The following is a 10,345-nucleotide window of genomic DNA, read 5'->3' on the forward strand; positions in this document are numbered from 1 at the left end:
ATTTACTTTCATGCTAAACTTCCCTTCCCCATTTAAGATTCTGCAATTTACTTTCCCGTCATTTATTTTCTGCTATTTACTTTTCCCCCTTTAATTTCTTGCAATTCTCAACTCACTTTCTGCTTAGCTCAACTAGAACATTCTTCCAATTAAAGTTGCTTGACCAATCAATCCCTATGGGATTCAACCTCACTCTACTGTGAGTTTTTACTTGACGACAATTCGGTATACTTGCCGAAGGAAATTTGTTGAGCGACAAGTTTCCGTGCATCAACGCCACGAACTCAAGTGGCACGCCCCAATGCTTCTCTCTGAATGACACTAGTGTGCCATGCCTGGCTACTCAAGTGGCACACCTAAGTGAAGAATGGTGGATGGCGTGCCACGCCTTCGATACCAAGTGGCACGCCCCATGTAATTGGCCTCCTTCATCCTCTCTGAAAACTTATACCAGCGTGCCACGCCCACGATCTTGTCTTGGTTCCAGTAGTTGGCGTGCCATGCCTCAGTCTTCAAGTGGCACGCCATAGTGAAATGCCAAGGTTGGCGTGCCACGCCTTCGATACCAAGTGGAACGCCCAGTCTTTGCTTTTGGTCTTTTGTGTATTGGCGTGCCACGCCTGGTTGCTCAAGTGGCACGCCCAGTCCTTGCTTTTAGCCCCTTCTCTGGATTGTTGTACCAGCGTGCCACGCCATGCTGCTCAAGTGGCACGCCCATGATCTTGTGAACTCTTCAAGCTTGGCGTGCCACGCCTGGGTTTTCAAGTGGCACGCCCAAGTGACTTCTTTGGGCTGGCATGCCACGCCTTCGACACCAAGTGGCACGCCATAGTGAAGATTCTTCTTGGGGTGGAGAGTTGGCGTGCCATGTCCCTTTGCTCTAGTGGCACGCCCATAGTAGTTGATGGGTCAGGCGTGCCACGCCCAGCTTGGCATGCCACGCCCCTTTTGTGTCCTCCATTGTAGCTCTCTGGAATTTTGTATCAGTGTGCCACGCCCAGTCTCTGGCGTGCCATGCCCACATGTATGCTTGGACTTCTTCTCTGGACTTTAGTACTGGCGTGCCACGCCAGTGCATTTTTGTGGCGTTTGCTTCAAGTGTCACGCCAGTTTCACACGCCCAGCTTCTTGTTTGTCTTTCATCCCATTTTTTATGCTTTTCTCACCTGAAATTCAGCACAACTCATCTCAAAGTAGTGTACCATAATATTCATCAAATAATGCATGAATTGTATTGATCAAATGAGATTTATGCTCTTTTATAGTCTTCGTTATGCAAGAAAGAAGGGTAGATGATGCAAGTCATCAAAGAGCTAATGGCTTTTTACTCTTGCCTTTTGATTTAAAGAGCTATTAGTTTTTTCTTCTTTTTATTTATTTATTTATATATTTTCGCCATTTTCTTTCTCTCTTTTTTTTTTCTTTTTTTTTTATTTTTGGTACTTTTTCTTGCTTCAAGAATCAATTTTTGGATTTTTCAGATTACCAATAATACTTCACCTTTTTCATCATTCTTTCAAAAGCCAACATTCTTAACTCCAACATCACATATGCACTGTTTATTCATGCATTCAGAAAGTAAAAGCAATGCCACCACATCAACATAATCGAACTATTTTTATGATATAACTCAAAATTCATGTATCTCCCTATTCTTTTTCAAATAAAATTTTCTTTCAAGCAAGGTGAGAGATATATGGAATATTTCACAGCTTTAAGACATAAACAAAGATGATCATGCATAAGAAACAGACAATAAAAAATACATAAAAAACAGAAAAATAACATAGGTATCACGGGATTAAGGGAACAGGACCACCTTAGTGACCACGGCCACTACTCCCTCTTTGGAATCCATTGGAGCGCTTGATGTCTTCTATGTCACGCCCTTGTCTCTGTTGTTCTTCTCTCATGGCTCTTTGATCTTCTCTTATTTCATGAAGGATGGTGGAATGATCTTGATGTCCCATCCTCAAATGATCCATGTTGGAGTTTAATTCTCCTAAAGAAGTATGTAATTGGTCCCAATAGCCTTGGGAAGGAAAATGCATCCCTTGAGGTATCTCAGGGATTTCTTGTTGAGGCAGCTCCACATGCTCTTGTTGAGGTGCATGCGTAGGCTCTCTAGTTTGCTCCATCCTTCTTTTAGTGATGGGTTTGTCTTCCTCAATGGGATGTCTCCTTCTATGACAATTCCAGCTGAATTGCATAGGTGACATATAAGGTGGGGAAAAGTCAACCTTGCTAAGGTGGAAGGCTTTTCAGCTTTCTTGTACAATTCTTAAAGTATTACCTCATGTACCTCCACCTCACTTTCAATCAAGATGCAATGAATCATGATGGCTTTGCCAATGGTCACTTCTGACTGATTTCTAGTAAGGATGATGGAGCGTTGGATGAATTCCAACCATCCTCTAGCTGCAGGTTTGAGGTCAAGCCTTCTCAGATGGATAGGCTTGCCTTGAGCATCCCTCTTCTACTGAGCTCCTTCCACACAAATGTCTGAAAGGAATTGGTCCAACCTTTGATCAAAATTGACTCTCCTAGTATAAGGATGTGGGTCTCCTTGCATTATTGGAAAATAGAGCGCCATCCTTACACGTTCTGGGATGAAATCCAAGGGTCACCTCGGACCATGGTGCTCCAATTTTTGGGATGTGGGTTCACACTAGTGTCATGATTTTTAGTGACTCATGCATTAGCATAGAACTCTTGCACCATCAAGATTCCAACTTTCAGGATAGGATTGGTTAGGACTTCCCAACCTCTCCTCCGGATTTCTCGTCGAATTTCTGGGTACTCATTCTTTTTTAGCCTAAACGGGACTTCAAGAATGATGAATCCATATTTGATGATATATTTTGGCTATAATTGGATGGATTTCATCACATAAACTCACACTTATTCACCAAAATAGCATACTTTTGTGTTTGATCCCTAAATTGAGCCTAAATACGAAAACATGCATTTTTGTGCTTAAATTGAGCAATTTAATCTCACTTTTATTTCATTCGATGCTGTGATATGTTTGTTGAGTGATTTCAGGTCCTACAGGTAAGAATGGGTTAGTAGAAGTGGAAGAAAGCATGCAAAAAGGGAGAAAACATGAAAAAAACAACGGAGAAAAGCATCTCAGCCTGTGCCCACGCACAAGGCAGGGTAAAAATATGACATGTGCCCACGCACAGGCTGTGCCCATGCTCAGGGCAGAGTGAAAATCAGGACGTGTGCGTCCGCACAGGTCTGTGCCCACGCACAGGAGGAAAATCAGCAAGTGTGCCCATGCACAGACCTGTGCGTCCGCACAGGTACCAGCGCATACCTCCATTAAAAAGTCACGTGCTACGAGTTTTGGGGCTCTTTTGGCCCATTTTTGAAGGCTTGGATGCTGAAATCAAAGGAAATATGAAGGGAACTTCATGCCATATGAAGGGAGCTCACTTTAGATTAGGAAAAACACATTAGGAGTAGTGTAGTGTAGTTTTAGGTTTTGCTCTCTTAGGGTTTAATTAGGGTTTTGTAGAATTTTATACTTCAAGTCTTGCTTTTGGATTTTGCAATTTACATTGCAAGTGTAATAGCCCAGACCACCCGCTAGCACGATATTGTCCGCTTTGGCACACAAGGCCTCACGGTTTTGCCTTCAACAATAGGGATGATAGCCGAAGCCCCCCACACTCACTCGTCAAAACGCGTCGTGCTAGGGAGAGTTATCCAACATTTAGTGATAATTCTTGAGTTGTTAGTCGTTATTGTTTCCACTAACGTTAGCTCTTTATCAACTAGTTTGGTAAGTTAGCTAGGATTTGTGGATTAATGACAACTATGCTCACTTAACTTATCCTTCGATGTTAAGGGTTGACTTAGTGAGATTAATCCATCATAATTATCATAGTTGTGGTTATGGCAAGGAGGGGATTCCATAACTCATCCCAAGTCAAGGTTTCCATTTATGTTTTGAACCACTTTTCCATCACTTTATAGCATTACTTGTCCATATTACATACATAGTTCTTTTATTCCTTTATTGCTTTATTAATTGCAACTTTATCTTGTTCTTTTATTTCGTTATTTTGTTTGCTCTCAATCATTAAAAACACCCTTACTTCCCACAACTAAAATTGTGTGCACGTATTGGCATTAGTTCCTAGGGAGAACGACCTGGAATTTAAAACTCCCGTTTATTTTGTGTTGATTGTGACATCTTTTGGATTTATTTGATTAGGATCAATTGTTGGTTCGGATCTATACTTATAATGGAAAATATATTTTGTGAAAAATCCGAAATCACGTTTGGTTCTCTGTCAAATTTTGGCGCCGTTGCCGGGGAGCTAGCGTCATGAGTGCTATATTTTGGTTGTTGTAAATATGTTCATAGTGTGAATAGATACTTTTTGGTTGCTTGTTTGCTTTTGTTGGTAATTAGGATTTTGTTTATTTTGTTAATTGATGTCTTTAGTTTTTATTTTCTATTTCCTCTACGAGTTATCACTCTCTTGGTTTGAAGTTTGGTTGTGCTTATTTTGTAGGATTTGATAACTTTAATTTTGGATTGCATCATGGGATCGGAGCATCTATTTTGGAAGGAGCAACCTCTTCCATACTACAATGAACCATATCCTTCCCAATGCACATACCCAACCCAAGGATATGGTGGATTTCCCTTTGATTATGCACCTCTACCACCATATACCTATGAGGGAGATTGATCAAGATGAGGATTCCATCATTGATGATTTTTTGTCCTCCTTGGTCAATCCCCTTAATGATCTTAATGAGCCTCTCCCCATTGAGTTTGAGAAAGACATGGAGGTAGACTTCTCACAACCTCCTTGTTATGATGTGAGTGATGGGGAAGAGGAAGAAGAAGTTGGTGAGGAAGGAGTGGACAACCAAGAGCATATTGAGCAGGTGGCAGTTTCACTTATGAACTTCATTGGCCCCCAACAATATGCTATCTTGGAGACGGACTACCAACTCAAGGTTTTTCTTGGGTTGGTACATGGTGGAGGAAAGGATATTGGTTGCCAAGAGAATACAAAGTCCTTCAAGAAGAACAATTTAAGAATTGGAGTTCAAGAATGGTGTAGAGCATAATTGCGGGATTTTTGGAGAGTGTTGGGTTGCTACAAGGGTCAATTGAGAGTTTATCCATCCGGCTTGGAGCAAGGAGTTCAATAACAAGGTGACCGAATGCTTAGAATATGGGATCCCGAAGGAGAGTCAAAGACCAAGCATGGATGGAGATTCAAGGAGGAGTGAAAACACAAGCCACCCTAACAAGGGTCTCCACAACAAGTCCAACTTAAGGACTATAAACCAAAGTTCTAGGTGGGAGACACCCCACCATAGTAACATCTTTCTTACCCTTTCTCTTTATTTATAATCTTGATTTCTTGTATTTTTTATTATTTAGATAGCTTGGATTAGTTCAGTTTTGAGTTTGGTACGTTAATTTTAGTATGGATCATGATTTTCTGATGTTTTAAATGTTTGGGATTGATATGTTGATGTACTAAGGGTTGGTACAATAGTTTTGAAAAGGAAAAAATTTTTTGAAACAGGGCATCTGTGCATACGCACGCTACTGTGCGTACACACACAACTATGAGTTTCGCGACCTGTGCGAGCACACAAGCCTGTACACCCGCACACTCTTTGTATTGCCCTCTGTTCGCAGTGCCAGCACGTTCTGTGCGTGGGCGCTCCCTTGTTTTCTTGGTCTGTGCATGCGCATCATCTTGTGCATTTGCACGCATGTTCCTTACCGTGCTCTCTGTGTGGCCGTACAGACGTGTGCGTCCGCACGCGAGCCTGCAGTCGCTCTGGTGGGAGCATTAGCACATCTTGTGCACCTACACCCCAACCCTTTTCGCTCTTGTGCGAGCACACGGACCTGTGTGCGCACGCACACAGGATCCTCAAAAAAAATCTCCTGTGTGAACGCACATTTTGGTGCGTGCACACACATCTATATCCCCATTCTGTTTGGAGCACTCGCACACCTTGTGCGAGCGCACACCTCCCCTGTTTCATGTAGTTTGCATACGCACACGTATCTGTGCGTACGCACAGGTGCTGTTTTGGGCAACATTCCTATTCCACTATAAATAAGCCCTAACGCACTTCCCGCCCACTCCATCCCTCTCTTCTATTTCTTTTACCCTATTTTCTACTTGTTTCACTTAGATTTCATTGCATCTCATTTTCATTTTAGTAGTTATATTAGTTTTGTTTACTTACTTGTTAATTGAATAAATTGCAAGTGTTTGTTTGATACTGATTGGGTTGTTTGTTACTCGAAGTTTCCACTAATGCACTTATACTTTACCTTAATTTACTAGCACCTAGTGGGTTTGATAACTCATGCTTTTACTTTACTAGTAGGACAAATCATGTAAGTGCATTGAATTGAGTGAATTGAGTTGAAATTACTTGTTCATCATGATCTTTCATATTAAATTCATCACATGACCGGTACTTGTTCCTTATTAATGCTTGGCATTTGTTTGAGTGACTTTACTTGATTGCTATCAAGTATATCACTTTTTGTAACAAGTACCTATACCATATGACTCTTTCTTTGTGTTTCATGATGAATAAGTAGTTTTCTTTTCATCATTGCATTGGTTATTGTTTGTTGTGCTATTTTATATCAATCTTGAGCTTTCACTTGCACAATATCAATAATCAATCTCTTATTGATTCAATTCACTTTTGTGTTACCTAGGGTTGCTTGCGCCTTAAGTTTTGATTATTCTTTATATGCAACCTAGGACACTTAATTGAGGAGATCATTCTTAACTATTTCTTTTGATTATGTGGTTGCCAATTTCACCTGGCCAATGTGTGTGTTCTAAACTGTGCACACTTAGAATACACACATTGCCTCTTATCACACCACACTACTATGCAAAATTCCTCAATTAAGTGCTTATTTACTCTCTCCTTTACCCTTTTATGCTACTTATCCTATGACTCCTAATTATACCTTATTGACTCTTTTTGAGGATGAGACAAAAAGGCAAGGAGCCAGGAGAGGAGGAGGACAACCCAAGCCCCTGCATCTGCCAACCGAAGGTGGAGCTCTTGAGAGACATTCTCTCCGGATTGTGTTTGTGCACGGAGGACCGTGCAACGCTTAAGTGTGGGGGAGGATTTGTCATTTTGGGGTGTAAACTTTCTTTTCCCGAACACTTTGCACTTTATTTTTATTTCTTTTTATTATGTTTTTTGTAAATATTTAGAGTGTTTTTTTATTATTGCATTGCATTTTCTTTTAGTATATATCATAGTTATATCTATTACATTTTTGCATCTTTTCCTTAGTATATATTTTATAGATAGAAGTTGTGATTGGATGATGTGAATATTATAGCACCTAGTTCAATTTTGTCCTAATTGTTCACGTTAATTTTTACTTGTTGAAAAATTAAGAAGAGAACTAGGAAAATTTTGAAAAATTGCATCCATCACATCATACATACATATAGGAAATAATTTTGATAAAAAATAACGAGGATTTTCCAAGAATTTTGTTTTGGGGAATTCTATTGAATTGATTCGGAAAATTGTTTTTAAACTTGCTTGAATGATTTTGGTTAAACATAGAAGAGTAAAGAATAAATACCTTGTGAGATTTGAGCTTTAATAAGTGGTTACACATTTTAACCACTAATTTTGTTCATAGTGTGATTTTTCTCCTTCTATGATTGTGATATTGGTTTTGCTTGATTCTTTATTTCCAATGATTGATGTTTTGAAATGCATTGAGCATGATTGAGGCCATCTTTGAATTAAACTCACTAACCCATATAGCCTTACCCTTGCATCTACCTTTGTTAACCCCTTTTGAGCTTGTTAATCCCCTTTGTTCTAATAGTTAGCACATCACAACCCTAAGCGAAAAACCATGAATTACCTTGAATTGAATCTTTGACTGGCTTAGGTTGAGGAGTGTGTATCATTTAAGTGTGGGAAAAATTTTAGGAAGCATTGGTAGAGAAACATTTTGTTTTGGGTAATTATTGAAAATTCAGAAAAAATGGGTGCACATTCATGTATCAATTTGCTTTAACCATATGCATTTGTCATAGGAAAAGAAAAAGAAATAGAAAAGAAAAAAATGAAATGAAATGAAAAAAAAAAGAAGAAGAAAAAAATATAGTAATAAGATGGGACAAAAGTTATCCCAAAGAAAAAGAAAAAAAAGAAATGAATGAATAAGAAATGCACATGTGTTTTGAATAGAAACCAAGGCATGAATGTGTGTCAAAAGAAGTAATGGGTGGTTAAAATGCATTTTTGTGAGTTAGTTGATATAGGTTGAGTGAGATACTTGAGCTAATCAAAGATCTAATTCTTTAGTCCACTTAGCCATATCTATCGCACCTTAACCCTAACCCCATTACAACCTTAATAAGTCCTCATGATAATTGCATTCATTCATCATATGTTTGTTGATTGTTAGATGAAAGGCAAATCCTTGAAAGCATGATTAGGAGGAGACTTGAGTGATTAAACCCTAAACACGAAGCATTGAGAGTGTATACACACCTAGTGAGGATTCAATCACTCAATTCTATGATTTCATACCTCTTATCATGTATTCTTGCAAGTTGCTTCATTTTGATGAGTTGAATCAATTCTTTAGATTTTGATTGCATTGAATTGTTTCTTTGCTTAGCCCTATATGTCTATATACTTGCCCCATGGAGACGCAGGAGATGGATGCAGGAGCCGCCAGTTCCGGTCTCACCCCTGGTGCTCACATCCCCATTGCAGTGAAGCTGAAGTTCGACTGTTCGAATAACAAGAATGCTGCTTGAACATTGTGTAAGACACTTTTATCCGCATAGGATCTGGGCTCGAACCAGCGCTTTCCAGATTAAGAATCCGGATTTTCATATGATTGGATTGCAGCAAGCAGAATCAAAGAACTTTAGCAGCTAACATCTCAATAGGCTCGGAGAAAGCGTCCTCTCTTCTCCTCAGGCGCGAGCCGAGTGCATTTGGATCTGAATCTGCGGTATTTCACCAAATCAATAGAAATTATAGATAGATATATATAGATAGTATATAGCATAGTTGCATGCATGTAAGTAGTTGCATTGAATAAGTTCCTTACTCTTTTACCCTTCTCCTTTGTGTGTGTTTAGCATAAGGACATGCTATTGTTTAAGTGTGGAGAAATTGATGAATCCATATTTGATGATATATTTTGGCTATAATTGGATGGATTTCATCACATAAACTCACACTTATTCACCAAAATAGCATACTTTTGTGTTTGATCCCTAAATTGAGCCTAAATGTGAAAACATGCGTTTTTGTGCTTAAATTGAGCAATTTAATCTCACTTTTATTCCATTCGATGTCGTGATATGTTTGTTGAGTGATTTTAGATCCTAGAGGCAAGAATGGGTTGGTAGAAGTGGAAGAAAGCATGCAAAAAGGGAGAAAACATGAAGAAAACAAAGGAGAAAAGCATCTCAGCCTGTACCCACGGACATGGGTCTAAATCAGCACCTGTGCCCATGCACAGGTCTGTGCCCACGCACAAGGCAGGGTAAAAATAGGACCTGTGCGTCCGCACAGGTCTGTGCCCATGCACAGGAGGAAAATCAGCAAGTGTGCCTATGCATAGACTTGTGCGTCCGCACAGGTACCAATGCATGCATCCATTAAAAAGTCACGTGCTGCGAGTTTTGGGGCTCTTTTGGCCCATTTTTGAAGGCTTGGATCCTAAAATGAAAGGATATATGAAGGGAACTTCATGCCATATGAAGGGAGCTCACTTAAGATTAGGAAAAACACGTTAGGAGTAGTGTAGTGTAGTTTTAGGTTTTGCTCTTTTAGGGTTTAATTAAGTGTAATAGCCCAGACCACCCGCTAGCACGATATTTTCCGCTTTGGCACACAAGGCCTCACGGTTTTGCCTTTGACGATAGGGATAATAGCCAAAGCCCCCCACACTCACTCGTCAAAACGCGTCGTGCTAGGGAGAGGTATCCACACCCTTATAAGGCATGCTTCGTTCCCCTCCCCAACCGATATGGGACCTTACAATCTACCCCCCTAAGGGAGCCCAGTGCCCTTGCTGGTACATCGATCCAGGCTCCGGCTCTGATACCAACTGTAACAGTCCAAACCATCCGCTAGCACGATATTGTCTGCTTTGGCACACAAGGCCTCACATTTTTGCCTTTGACGATAGGGATGATAGCCGAAGCCCTCCACACTCACTCGTCAAAATGCTTCATGCTAGGGAGAGGTATTCACACCCTTATAAGGCATGCTTCATTTCCCTCCCCAACCGATGTGGGACCTTACAGTAAGTATTCCT

The sequence above is a fragment of the Arachis hypogaea genome, chromosome 13 (genome assembly GCF_003086295.3).
Source record: "Arachis hypogaea cultivar Tifrunner chromosome 13, arahy.Tifrunner.gnm2.J5K5, whole genome shotgun sequence".
Lineage (NCBI taxonomy): Eukaryota > Viridiplantae > Streptophyta > Magnoliopsida > Fabales > Fabaceae > Arachis > Arachis hypogaea.